The 12295-nt window shown below is 36.3% G+C and overlaps 1 long non-coding RNA gene across 1 annotated transcript; it reads left to right on the top strand.

Moving 5' to 3' along the window:
• The first annotated feature begins 640 nt into the window (after window positions 1-640).
• LOC129419515 (uncharacterized) lies at window positions 641-2831 on the top strand. Its single transcript, XR_008636555.2, has 2 exons — window positions 641-1218; window positions 1453-2831. It is a non-coding gene; the product is annotated as an uncharacterized lncRNA (long non-coding RNA).
• Window positions 2832-12295: the final 9464 nt, after the last annotated feature.

Below are 12295 nucleotides of genomic sequence, written 5' to 3'. Positions count from 1 at the left end.
TTGTCTGGCAACAGAGGCAAACTACAATGTATCAGCGAATATGGATTTTATTCTAGAAACAAATGCATAGTAAAACAAAAGTGCATATTATAACTGCATGTAATATACAAGTTATACGAGTTAAACATCACTTTTGGCTAATTCTTGGGCCCTATGTTAATTTTTTAATAATCTTTCCTTTTGCACAATAAATTATAATTAGCTTATAATACGCAAAAAAAAAATCCAATGGGCCACATGAGCAAGTGGGACTGTTGTGGAGGGACAAACAAATTGAGCTTAAAGGGATAGTTCACCTAAAAATAAAAATTCTGTCATCATTTACTCACCTTCATGTTGTTACAAACTTGTATACATTTCTTTGTTCTGATAAACACAAAAGAAGATATTTTGAGAGGTGTTTGTGGCCAGGCAGTTTGTGGACCCCATTTACTTCACTGAAAAAAATGGTTAATTGAAGTTAATCAATCAAGGTAAGTGGTTGCAATCAATTTATTTAAGCTACATTTAAACAAAAGTTTTATATTTTATTTTACCTTACTTATCTTTTTTGTTTAAATGTAGCTTAAATAAATTGATTGCATCCACTTACCTTAAAAAAATTGATTAAATTCAATGAATCATTTTTTTCAGTGTTCTATAGAAATTTTTCCCCACTATGGAAGTGAATGGGATCCACAGGCGGTTTGGTTACAAACATTTCTCAAAATTATATCTTAACTAGGAGGTCAGAGATACTTGATTTAGTTAAGCAGCCCATGATTTCGTTAACCAGTTATCAAAGATGCACCCTGCCTTTCACTTGCAGTGGATGAGTCAACAAATGACAAGCTGTGTGTTTGTGAGATACTTCAGCAAGGCAAAGGGGACATTCTGTGAAGACTTACTGGGCCTTATACCTCTCTGAAGAAGAAGAGGACATCTATGAAGCTATCATGCAGATGCTTAATGAAATATAAACTGATGTCAAGAATTTTGTTTCCATCACTACTGATGGTGCTTCAGCTATGATAGGGAAGGAGAAGGGAGGTGTTCAGCATCTGAAAGAGAAGCACTTAGACCTGCTGACATACCACTGTATAATAAACCAGTCTGTTCTGTGTGCTAGCCTAGGAGAAGAATATGCAGATGTCATGGAAACTACTATAAAGCTTGTGACCTACCTAAGAGCATCTTCTGCCTGTCATCAACGTCTTCTACTCATGCATTCTGACTGATGTGAGTATTCATTTTACTTTATACTTCTACTACTGTGGGTCAAATAAGGGTTTTTAAGTGGTGACCACACACACACACAGAGACCACACACACGCAAACCACACATACAGACAAACACTAATTTGGGCATCAATCAATCATGGTGCTAAATAACTTATGTAAAAATCAAATTTTACAGAAGAGTATTTTTACAGAAAACACAAAAATAGTTTATTTTCTTTTTTCTCTTACCAGGCAAATGCTGCATAAAGACACACCTTTGTAATAATGTGAGGTGGCTGGGCAAGGGAAGGATCCTGGAGAGGTTTTGGGCCACCAGGAAAGATTTGGAGATGTTTTTGTCTCAGCAGAAGAATGTCAAAGCCAGGCATTTCCTGGATTTTCTGAGGAATTATGACAGCATGGAGCTTGTGGCCTTTTTAGTGGACATAACATCTCATCTAAATGAACTAAATTTAAAGCTCCAGGGGCAAGGTGAAAAGTGGTTTGCGGGAAGTGGACTGTAACACTATTACCTTTTGGACTAAAATGGTCACAGCTGAAAACTGTCCCAACCTACAGAAGTTAGCTATTCTCAGCAATGAATGTTGTAAAGAACAAATAAATAATTTTGCACCATGCTTAACAATTTTGTAATAATCAGTTGTTCCAGACCTATATGAAAATGATGAGAATTCAGATTTAGACCTTTAAATGTAAACTTTCATAACCCCTGACCTAGACTATTATCTGGTGTTATTAACAGTTTTCTCAGTTGCTTTGGTACATTTCTCAGATCATATTTGTAATTTCTTAAAGGAACAGTATGTAAGATTGTGGCCAAAACTGGTACTGCAATCACAAAACTTGTGGCTAAAACTGGTACTGCAATCACACAACTGGTGGCCAATACACAACATGACAACATAAACATCAGTTGAGGGCTGCAACTCCACTTTTTAAATGACAATATCCTGGCCGGACCACTGTTGTCAGTGCAGGGTTTCCCGCAGCATTTTTCAGTTAAGGCGGCCCGCCTAAGCTTGGAAACCCTACCGCCTTAACTAGGTTGTCAAAAATAAATAAATAAATAAATAAATCGCTGCACAAAAGGCCGTCAAGCGCATCTCGGAGAATAGCGCATACGCGCATCACACCGCATGCATGCACGCGCACCAAACGGCCGAAATGAGATAAAGACGTGGTCCGTCATGTCTGGAGGATAGCCAGTTGATAAAACGCCTGTCTGTGAGAACTGTAAGTGGACTTATGTTTTGGGGTTATTTAAGCCTGTTATTGTTTTAGTTTATAGTTCTTGCAATTTTAAAGTAAGTTAGCTGGTGATTTTGTTGTTTGAGCAACCTGCTACTAGGGTTTCACGTGCCTGTTGATTGGATATAATTGTTGAGCGCTCTTGCTCACTTTATTTATGTGCATTATTTACATGCTACAGTAGTTACACTCCTTTAAGATAATGTAATTAATAGTGGGAAATAATCAGGTTTTACAATTTTTCAATCTATCATCGTTCGCCAGACGTTCTACAACATCAGCTTTAGTTTGTGTTTATTAACCCTTTAGTTTCACTTCATCACGCAGCTATTCCTGTTAGAGGTAAAACATTTAAAAATAATCTAGTGTGTGTTCATTTTTTGACATAGTTTCTTCAAAATTAAGTTTTATTTGAGTGTTTTAAAAAGAAATATTTTATTTATTTATTTTATTAAAATATTTTAATTTTCATAATGCCCCACCCCTTTGATTGCCATGCCCATAACCACATACAGTAGAATAAATGCAATGTATTTCTATCATTTTACAGAAAACCCTTTGAAGTTACAAAAAAGCTGCTGTTTGTGACAATTGTTGTTATTTATGTTGTTTTTCATGATGAAACACCATTTTCTTTTTTGTGTGTTGTAAACACTGTCTTTGAAAGAGAATAACTCTTGGTTCTGTGTGCTCTAGCAGACTGCAGACAGTTCTGGTTATTACCAGCAGCAGGCAGAACCCCCCCCCCAAAAAAAAAAAAAATTGTCTCTTTGCATGTCGCATTCAAAACATATTCTTATTTTACTGAATGGTGGGAAAATACATTTTTCATATAAAAATACTTTGTGTTGTTTTGCACATATAATAAATAGCAAGGGATTATCCATGGACACAAACAAAGAAAATGCTGTGAATGGACTAATTTTTTTAGAGTAGTAACTAAGATAAAAGATGATGTATCATTGGTGGCTATCTGTGCTATCTGAGGCAGTTCACACTCAAGTTTCACATACGTTTACAAAAGACCATATTTTAACTCATTATTCATTCGACGATTGTTGGATATGTGTTGATAATAGAACAAAAATAACAATGTAGCATCACTCCTGAGAGTGAGAGCTTTCATTTGATATAAGACTTACCCATGTTTGTCATATTTGAAAAATATGAAATATGTGAATATTAAATCATATAAAAAATTGGGGGGGGGCAGTGTAAAGTAAGTGTAAATAACTTTCTTACAGTAAAATATATGTCAAAGTGATGCATATCTGCAGAAAGTAGAGATTATAAGCTTTCAAACAGTATCTCATATGTGGTACTGGGTCCATGACAGACAAATTAAAGAAATATTTCATATTAAAGGCGGAGTGCACAATGTTTGAAAGCCAATGTTGATATTTGAAATCACCTAAACAAACACGCCCATACCCCAATAGAATCTGGACTTTCTTTTAAAAGACCCGCCCCACACATATGCAACCCGGTAAGGATGTCGGTTAGTAGACACGCTCCTTACTGATGATTGGCTATAAGTGTGTTTTGCACTCCGCCTTTAAGTCATTTTGGTGGGTCCGCAGAGTTAAACAAGTTAATGTGTATTATAATGGGTCTCTGTTGAATAGTCTCACACCCAACAACATTTAGGCATGAGTTCATACAAATGTGGCCTTTAAAAATGCATGTCTCAGAGAGAAGAATGCAGCGAGAACTTCCGAAATTCTGCGGGATCCTGCAGAAGGGGGATTAGGGGTCTGACGCAGGAAATACTAAAACCTGTACGTGGCAGTCATGTTTCATGTAGGGCCTACTGACGACAATATGTGTGCTAGACTTTAAGCTGAACATACTGTATGATTTTGAAGTTACATGACAGGGCTTCTCAGTGCTCTGGCAGTACTTTGATGTCAGTACACATGCAAGCTTTTTGGCAAACGTTTGGATGGTGAAGCTCTCTTTGCCAGTGACATAAACAGTCACATATTCTTCATAAAAAATCAGACTGAAACGTGCATCATTTGTCTTATTTTTTCTGTGCAATTAGAAGAGATGTGATGTATAACTTAGTATTATATAACAAACCGGTAATTCGTGAAGACCTTTTCAGTTTTTCGCAGTTTTTGCTTTGACGCAGCCGTCAACTTAAACTCCACATTTTCAAAACAGTTAACACACAGATCTAAACAGTGGTACTCATGGTCAAAATGACAAATTTTGTTTGCAAACGACTTTAAGCATGCCAAAACATAAAAAATATGCAACAAAACCAAAATTTGCCTTCAAACAACACAACTTGCTCACAAGTATATGAGCTCTTTCAGTCAATCATTACACAGTGGACAACAAAATACAAAATATTCAATATACAAAATAGTGCAAATCAGTGCCTGTCCATCTAACCTATTGCCAGTGCCATTTGTTGTCTTTAGGCTGTGTCAAATTAGCATTTTTGCAAAAAATTAGATCCAGAATAAGAAATGCTTTAATGCATTTTTTATTGTTTCCATGAGATACATTTTTATAAATCCATATTTAAAAAAAGAAATACTGTAAATATTACAGAGAATACATGTAAACCAAAACACAGTAAAATCTATTGGACTATAAGACAGCCACTATTGATACCCAGTCTCTTCTGTCTTGACGATGGGGCCACATAGCCTCATCCACATCACATTATTTATCCTCTTTTCCAATGCACCTAGGGAAAAATCTTCTTGTATGCCTTATCCAACCTTGACATTCCTCTGCATCTACAGTATTTCTTGGGCAGCAGCAGTCATTGCAAGGGCATTTGCTCATAGGGAAGCTGATCATGAACCTTCCACCTCCAAGTACAGAAAAACTCCTCTATGGGATTCAAAAATGAGGAATATGCTGGGAGGAAAAGCATCATCCTACAAGGGTCTAACCCAAACCACTCATTGACAAGTCGAGAGTGGTGGAACGCCTTAGACCTCCATCCATGCTGGCAAAGAACAACACAGACATGGTACCTTTTTTATAAGAGCTGCACACTGGTGATATTTGAAGATTTATGTGAAGGAGTGTCAAACAAGTGCTTCAGTGAGTTCATATTGATGAATGTAGTTTCTAATAGTTAGGAATAGATGGTTTCTGTTACCATAGCTAAAAAATGGAGTTTGGACTGCTTGAATGACATCCATGGTAACTGTTTTGCAAAAGGGTGGGGAAAATGTGTCAGTCCAATGAGAAAAGTTAACACATCTGCAAGACGTGTCTTCTGCTTTGCTGAGATAGTGATGATGAAAACTGAGTAGATCCTAATTTTTGTAAACCAGGTTAAAGCAAAAATGCAATGCGTTCTCAAACTGCAAAACCTAGTTACAGTTTTTCTCAGTCGCTTTGGTACATTTAGATCAGAATTGAAATTTTCAACAACATCGTGTGACTTGTGCACACCAAAAAAGCCGTTTCTCATTTCTTTGCATCCATGCAAATGATTATTTACAATTCTGTGCTCTTTCCAACATTATCAGTTGCTTATGTCATGTTGATCAAAATGTATTATAATGGGTCTCTGTTAAGTAGTTTCATTAGTTCATGGTATAAGTCTTTACATGCAAAATGGTTGAACAAGTTGTCATAATACAGGGTATGGTTATATTTCTATACATTTCCATTAGACGTTTTTTCTAAATCTGTCCTGAATTGGTAAATTGCTCCCAGGTGAATCTTGACTTTCTCGGACACACAGTAACGTTCCCAGCAAGCTTGTTTTTCTTTGTGCTATGCAGTGCTGTCTTTGGCAATGACATGGTCAACCAAACTCCCATATAACTTACAGGTGTAACCTACAATTTACAATAATTGTCATCAGAACTTTAGCCATAGTTGACATTGAAAGTCTACATTTCTCTAATCATCTTCGACATTTGCAAAACACTAAGTGCATTTCTCAAAACAATTTGTACAAATAGCAAAACACCACCTGCAAAAGCCAGTCTCTTACTCAAAATCCTTAGTTCATCTCTCAAAGTAAATATTGGTGTTTGGGCTGCCAGTGAAAGTCTAATAGATGTCTTACCATAGCCTAAGAATAGACAATGCGTATACTTAAGAAATGAAAGCAAACACCTTGAACACCTGTTGACTTTGCTTACATGTTGGAATATTATACATCTTCAAGTTATCTTGGCAAAAATAGCATGTAACCAAATTCAAGGTTATTTAGGGTAGAAGTAGTTTACTCATAGCCGGACTATATTGGGTCTATAGTTAGCCGTCATTTCAACATCTCAGTTTTTGCTTGTTCCCCACGTCCCCATGTTTCTGTCTGTTAGAGAAAGTTGAGATTCACCTGGGAGCAATTTACCAATTCAGGGCGGATTTAGAAAAAATGTCTGATGAAAATGTATAGAAATATGTTTGACCAAACCCTGTATTATGACAACTTGTCTAACCATTTTGCATGTAAAGACGTATACCATGAACTGATGCCTAAATGTTGTGGGTGGTGAGACTATTCAACAGACACCCATTATAATACATTTTGATCAACACGACATAAGCAACTGATAATGTAGGAAAAAGCAGAGAATTGTATGTAATCATTTGCATGGATGTACCAAAGAATTTGTAACTTCTTCAAAGAAATGAGAAATGAGAAATGAGCTGCTCATTTTGGTTGGCCATTATATGTTTTTCCCTTTGAGGGCGTATCGCCTAGATCACAGTTTTGATATATCTGTCAGTGAGTCATTCAAACTTTGTTTTGCTAATTGTCAAACTGTGTCCAGCTGTATTCTGTCAATCTTTGTTAAATTCTCTTTGCATTAATACTGACAAAATGTGCATCCAGTACATTCCTTTCATTTAGAACAGACACATTTTCATCCCAGACACAAAACCAAATGATTCACTTCATCATGCGACCCATCCGCACCTCCCCTCCTACACCTCTGTGGGACTTTGCTCTTTTCTCAAACTACTTCTCTCACTTTCCACACTAATCAAGCAGGGGGGAGGCACAGGTTTGCTTGTTTTCTCTTAGTATTTTTTATAATACTTTCACAATAGGGCACTAAATCACTTTCCCACTTATTCTCCTACACTACTTCCTGCTGGTGGAGCGATCTTCCAAATGAAATCTGGTTAGCCACATCTCTCGCAAAAAAAACTCATGTTTTCCAAAGATACTTGACAAGTCGATGTTGACTGCTCTCTTTCTCTCAACAAGGTGTTGATTCAGAATTGGGGAAACTTGTAAATAGGTATAAGCACTTTTTGTATTATTGCCTCCATATGACAAATTGCTTAAGTGTTTCCTTATCTTTGTAGGTCGCTTTGGATTAAAGCGTCTGCTAAATGTCTACGGCAATTTATCTGCACAGCGATGCATGAAGTTGAACACACTTATGATATCTGCAGCAGTTAAAACTGAGGATCCATAATGCCATTGAGAGGTGACTAAAATGGCAAATTTCTCTAGATTTAAAAATTGTTAAAAACATTTGGAATGAATTAAGTATACAAGTAAAATAAATACATAACACTGTGCTATAGTTTTTTGTATTTTAATGCAAAAACATGAATATTGTGCCTTATATTGCTTATTTATAATATATATTAAATAAATCTACAAACATGATTATAACATCCTACATCCAAAACTTACAAAAAATGTGTTTTGGATGATGCCAGATGAAATTGATTGAGATCTGTGTCAAACAATTAGAAAGCCACGCTGTCTAAGTAATACCATGTTACCACTCTATAATGGAAGAAATCATGTCTTGAAACAAGCCAAACCAGTTTTCTTCCTAATAAAATGTCACCGCTACATGTTAATTCATGTTGAATTACGTAACTGACCTTCTGGCACAGCAGCATTTTGAGCTTACAGAGTCACATCTGCAGATGCCAAATAAAGCTCCATGTGTGCACTCATAGGAAACAATGTAATTCAAACAGGGATGGAAACTCTGGCTTGTGTCCTGGACTTGGACCTCAGAGACTCATAAATGTGTCTGGTTTTTTTACAAAATGTGGGCTTCCCTTGACCCTCTTGTTGTTGCAAGAACATCCAAAGGACATGTTCATAGCCTACGTGCCGGGGAGAGCACAGCTCTTTTCTGAAACGTGAAAGTAGAGCATGCGCACATTTGCAGTTGAAGACACACACACAAACAACAGTAGGTTTTTCCACAGAACTGAAATCGCTCCAGCTAACTTTTGTCCTGCCTTGATGAATTTCCACAAATTTCAATCTGGTTGAAACAATCTTGTTCAATGGCTTAGGCAAGCCAATACAAGTTTCCAATCTCTATGCATACACAAACACAATCATAAGTCATATGAACATAATTAAAACATTGCAATTTTAAGTCATTTTTGTAAGTTATAGCAACTCAACCTCATCCGAATATCTATTGTTTCTTTCATTTTTCCAGACAATTTGGCTCACAACACCAATTTATAAATTTGTTTTGGTGGGGGAAGTCCAACTCTTCATGATGCCTCTTCATAAATTTCACAACTTTTGGAGAAAGGATACCTAAGCAGATGTAATATAAGGTGTCCCAAAACTGTGCTTGGAAAGTTTCAGCTCAAAATACACCTCAAATCATTTAATACACCACACCCAATAGCCTTTTTTTTTGGGTAGGAGCAAAAACTGATGTTTCTCACATAAGATAAATTATGGAATCTCCATGAAATTTTCTTGGAATCTCCAGTGTTAACTAGAGATTCTCATAGCTGTATATGTTGGGTTTAAGAGTATTAGGATTAGTACCTTTCTACTAACTTAGGAGTTAGGGACCTCTCATTGAACCCTTGATGAGATAGTGAAGTGATTTCCTGATCTAACCTGATCCAATGTTTTGTCAGTCCAGGCATTTCCCACATATTTTGAACAGTATCTTCAAGGGAGAGAGCTACATTTTCTTCTGTATAAATGGCAGAAACTTTAAAGGAGTGATTTGAAAGCTTTAATTTATCATCTCAACTCCTATTTCTTATTCAGACTTTTTCAGTCCAAGCAAATCGTCTCCTGAGCCAGACATTTGGCTCCATGTTAAACCAGCTGGGGATCTTGGAAATGTGAAAGTCTGATTTGTTTAGAGAGCTAGCACTAAGCTATCATGAAAATTAATGGCCAAAAGATGTTTCTCAAGCAAATTTAAGAACAACAGAAGCATTGTTTTCAACTTAGTTTCTTGCTTTCTTTTCTATTTTTATCACAATGTTTTGTTATATGGAAACTAGGGCTGTCAATCGATTCAAATCTAAATAAGTCACTATATTTTAACCAGTTAACAAGTTCACAAGTTAACTTGTGATTTATCACAACTCAATCAGACATTTTTATCTGTTCTATATTTGCCTTAATTTAACACTTTTCTTTTCTATATAAACCTTAATTTAACACAGATTTTAATACTTTAATCAACATGGGCATGGACAAATGCTTTATGCAAATGTACGTTTTTTATTAGTAAAAGAGTCAGCAAAGTTTATTTAGGAAAAAGCCAGTTAATCCAGATTTTTTAAGGTTCAAAAACAAAACCACCTAATAGATTTGGCACACACAGAGTCAAAAACATATCAATATATGTTAAACTATTTTCTTACTTTTATTGTTTGATTGACTTTGAAACACAGACAGTTAAAGATCAACAGTAATGCAAGGATCTAATTTTATACATCAGATATTTTTCCCCAACAGTTAATCAAACATTTACTTAAAGGCAGGATATTTGATTTTGAAAAATGCTAACTTTAGCCTACTAGCACTGAAATCACGATTCCACTCTTCGTTCAAATCGTCATCCAATGCCACGCCTCCTCCAAAACACATGAACATGCACAGACCAGAAGCCCATTCAACAGTGAGGAAATTTTGCAGTGCAAAGTGAATAACATTACCAAAATAACCAACATAAATCAGAATTAAATAAAGCATGTTTTCGGTTGTGTAGACGAAACGTTAGTAGTTTGCTTGTAATTTTTAAAGGGGCCATGGCATGAAAATCTGACTTTTTCCATGTTTAAGTGCTATGATTGGGTCCCCAGTGCTTCAATCAACCTATAAAATGTGGAAAAGATCAACCCAGTAACTTAGTTTTGGTAAACCATTCTCTATAAGCACATGAAAAAAATAGGTTGTTGAAATTTGGCTCTCCTTGTGATGTCATAAGGAGCTCTTATTATAATGATACCACCCCTTGATCTGCACTATCCAATCACAGCACTGCCATTTAGGGCAGAGAAAAGCACAATTGACTTTTAATTGCAACAAACCACCATCATTGTGATCAGTGTTTGAATTTTATCAGCTCATTTGCATTTTAAAGGACCCACCCAAAACGGCACATTTTTGCTCACTACAACAAAGTGTCAATTTTAACATGCTATAATAAATTATTTATATAGTATTTTGAGCTAAAACTTCACATATGTGCTCTGGGGACACCAAAGATTTATTTGACATCTTAAAAAAGTCTTGTGCCATGGCCCCTTTAAAATATATATCGTTACGCAACTTCGTAAAGGTACACAAATTACATTACATTTACATTTAGTCATTTAGCAGATGCTTTTGTCCAAAACGACTTAAAAATGAGGTAAATAATAGAAGCAATTATAGCAACACAAGAACAGCAATTCATAAGTGCACTGGAAATAGTCTCATCAAGTCTAACACAGTATACATATCCATGTGTTAGTATTTTTTTGTAAGAATGTACAAAGAGATAAAGAAAAAGGAAAACAGAGAAAAATAGTAAGTCCTATATTAGGAAGTGAGCTAATGGTGGAAGACATGGCTGTAGTCGATTCTTAACGACAGCTACAGAGTCAGCAGATCGTGTTGCGACCGGCAGATCATTCCAAAGTTGTGGAACAGCTCCAGATGGCACCACGAGCCGTCGCTCGGTGACAAAGCACAGGGATCGAGAGGGTACATGAGGCTGTATAAGCAAGTGAAGGTAAGGAGGTGAAGCAGAGCTTTAAATATGATGCGAGCTACTATAGGAAGCCAGTGTAACTTGACACAGAGAGGAGTGACGTGCACCCTCTTTGGCTCATTGAAGACCACTCTTGCTGCTGTATTCTGAATCATCTGTAGGGGTTTGGTTGTGTAGGCTGTAAGCCCAGCCAGTAGCGCATTGCAGTAGTCCAGCCTGAAGAGGACAAGAGCTTGGACTAGGACCTGCGTAGCATACTCATTTAGGAAAGGTCAAAATTTCCTATTGTAGAATAAGCAACACAATGTTTTATCAAAGTAGAATAAAAAACACTGCTACAACCCTTTCAGACCCTTTGCCTTCTGCAACTGTCTCCATCTCATGGAAAAGCAGTTAAGTTACCGATGTTAATTCAGGTTTTTGCTCTTTGCTGATCCAGACAGGTTTTGCCATTGTTGTTTCAAAAAATGTCTTTCGTTTGTGGTTCCTGTACAAGTTGTCAATTCAGCAGGAAAGTTTGTTTGCCTCTGTTTACAGACGGGAAGTGAACGCGCTGATGACGTATGATGTCTGCGTGAACAGGACATGCAAATCATGCTCACAGAAGAGGAGCAAAAAAAGTGTCCAATTATTGCATTCACAAACCCAAACATTAACAAACATGCCTTATTAAAAACATTACTTGTGTGCATTTTGAGGCAAAACAGAGGGCACTGATGTGTTTTAAGATACACTGTAAAAAAAATTCAGTAGAAATTACAATGTTATTGCAGCTGGGTTGCCGGTAATTTACCGTAGATTTACATTTATGTTATTTACTGGCAAGAGTTTGTTCAAAGTTAAATACATTTTAAATTTTAACAAGTCTTTGAATAAAACTATACAATAACAGCCTC

This window comes from Misgurnus anguillicaudatus, chromosome 15, assembly GCF_027580225.2.
Source record: "Misgurnus anguillicaudatus chromosome 15, ASM2758022v2, whole genome shotgun sequence".
Classification (NCBI taxonomy): Eukaryota; Metazoa; Chordata; class Actinopteri; order Cypriniformes; family Cobitidae; genus Misgurnus; species Misgurnus anguillicaudatus.
This window is presented reverse-complemented; position numbering and strand designations above follow the sequence as displayed.